This window comes from Chrysochloris asiatica, unplaced genomic scaffold (genome assembly GCF_000296735.1).
Source record: "Chrysochloris asiatica unplaced genomic scaffold, ChrAsi1.0 scaffold00061, whole genome shotgun sequence".
NCBI classification, from domain to species: Eukaryota; Metazoa; Chordata; class Mammalia; order Afrosoricida; family Chrysochloridae; genus Chrysochloris; species Chrysochloris asiatica.
This window is the reverse complement of record NW_006408579.1, coordinates 15128136-15130624: the sequence shown is the minus strand read 5'-3', so window position 1 is coordinate 15130624 and position 2489 is coordinate 15128136.

The window sequence follows — 2489 nt, the reverse complement described above, 5'->3', positions numbered from 1 at the left end:
AATGCTTATCTTTTTGCTTTTCAGGATGTTAATAAAATTTTCTTCCAGAAGCTCTTCAACTATCTCCTCTGTGGACTTGTGTGATTCTTCCTGTTCCAGAATGCCAATAATTCTCTCAAGTTATTCCTCTTCTTGTTGCCCAATATGAATCTTAGACTGTCTTCAGATTTTTTTATCCTTTTTTTTTGCTTGTTCTTCTATCTTAGCAGTATTGAGAGATTTATCTTCCAGCTCACTAGTTCTGGCTTCCACCTCTTCAATTCTACTCCTTTACCCTTTCAGTGTATTGTCCATTTCTGATTAATCATTTGGACCTCTTTCTGTAGGTTTTGAATTGTTTCCAGTGCTGTATCTATTTTATTTGATTGTCCCTGTAGTGCTTTCCTGACTTCTTCCTTATTTTTCTTAACTCCATTATAAAGTGTTTTGATAAAATTTATAATCATTTTTCTGAATTCCTTATCAGGCACTTCCAAACCTCTCCTCTTTCCAGTATGGAGTGCAGGTCTACTTCCAGTGCATTTGTATTAGATACTTTATCTCGTTTCTGGACATATGCTGATATGGTCATCTGTTTCTGTTTTGGGGGCATATTCAGTATTTAGCTGTGGACTTAATACTTAGATGGGTGTGTGTTTTGGTACTTTTAAAAATGCTTTCTGATTGCCTCCAGGTAGATGTGATCAGGAGATAGGTTTCCCTTTACACTGTTCTTCCTGAGAAATTTCTTAGATGCCACTGTTTGTCGTTATGTCATAACTCAGGATTTAATTTTCGGCCTGTTTTCTTTTTAGTCTGCTTGTCCCACTCCACAACCCCCACTCAGGACTTTTTCCTAGTGATAAATAGTTCAGGGCTGGCTGTGGACATTTTGCACTGTTGTTTATTTTTAAGTGGAAACTGCCCCTTTAAATTTTGAGGCGATCTGTGCGTATGCATAATAGAACTCTCCAGGGGTGGGGTGGGGTATCCACTCACTCATGCACCACCTCTAGTCACCAGAATGGAAGTGCACAGACAGCAAGAGACCAATGAACAGATACAAATAAACCCAGAATGTCCACACTTTTATCTCTATGGTTCTGTCAGGCATCCATGGCTTCTCTGGTCCTTCCCCGACTCAGTCTCATCCAAGATGGATGCTTAGGGAGCAGTTGAGCACCTTGTATTAGAAAGCACTGGATTTCTTGCTTATGCTACAAATTCCACTGGCTGTAAGCCTTCCAACTTTGTAAATATACCTTTATATATGGTTCAGAGTCTGGAACCATTCCCTGAACCTGCTTGGTCTGGTATTCTGTATTGTTGCTGACAGAGCTCCTCACTGCACTTCTACCCTCTCAACCATCTGGTTTGTTCTTCCAGGAATATATAATCACTTAAACAACCCAAGGGTACATTCTGCAAGCCTGCTTACTGGCCACCAGCACACATCCCGTCTCCCTCCATGATTCTAGAGTCCTCACCTGCTCTGTCTATCAATGTCATCATTTTTGCCTCCATCTCTGGTGTCACTACTTCTCTGGATAGTGTCCCACATTCTGCTCATGCTCTTCTCCCTTGATGGCCCTAGGGTCTTCTGTTCCTGGAATGTAAGATTAACTACTGCCTACTTTATGTTACAAAACTTCTACCTTGACAGTTGTGATAACAATTGCTCATTATTGAATCATAAGAATCTTATCTTCATCTCCTTTTACCAGACCTCTCTTGACAAGATGAAAACTATTCAGTGGGGAGTCTACTTTTCCCTGAATTCTGAAACTAAATTCCCTCTTGAAAACTTGTAAGCCAGCCACGTCAAGCCTTTATAGCCTCCACATTTTAGGTAGCCAATGTCTAAGTTGCCCATCTCTATCAATCTTGTGTACAGATAGGATATGTTTGATCCCTGATGTGAGACTCCTTCTCTCTCAGTTGGTAATTTGAGCTACTATAGACATAAGTAGTGTAAGTCAAGTTAATCAAATTATAGCAATTTACACTTCTTTCCTTTATCATATTTCTTTATCTTCCTCTGTCTGAGTTCTGATCATGAAGCCATTAATGATAGGTCAAATGGGAACTATCTGCAAGTTTGAGTGTTCTTGTGCGTTGCCTCTCAATTAATATCTACTGGATGCTTTACTCTTGGCACTAGCCCTCTGTGGCTATGTTCCTGTCCATGAGTCCCCAGGTCTCACCATACTTTAGACTAACCAACCTTTCCTTTTCTCTGTCTCATCTCCATGTTGATGGCAGTCTATGGAACGGGGTCAAACTCAGCCCATATCTTCATTGCTACATCTCCCCTTCTTCCAGTCACCAGTTGACTAAAGTGGTTGCCAGCAAGCTTACATGCTTGTTTGTGTGTTCCTTTTGAGTTTCAGTCTTGGAGTGGGGTTTGTTCTGAAGGGACTTGATTACTTACATTGATGGCTCCTGGAGAACAACTTGTTTGTTCTGGTAGTAGCCAATCAGACTGCCTTATTTGTTTTTGAGTTTTTCCT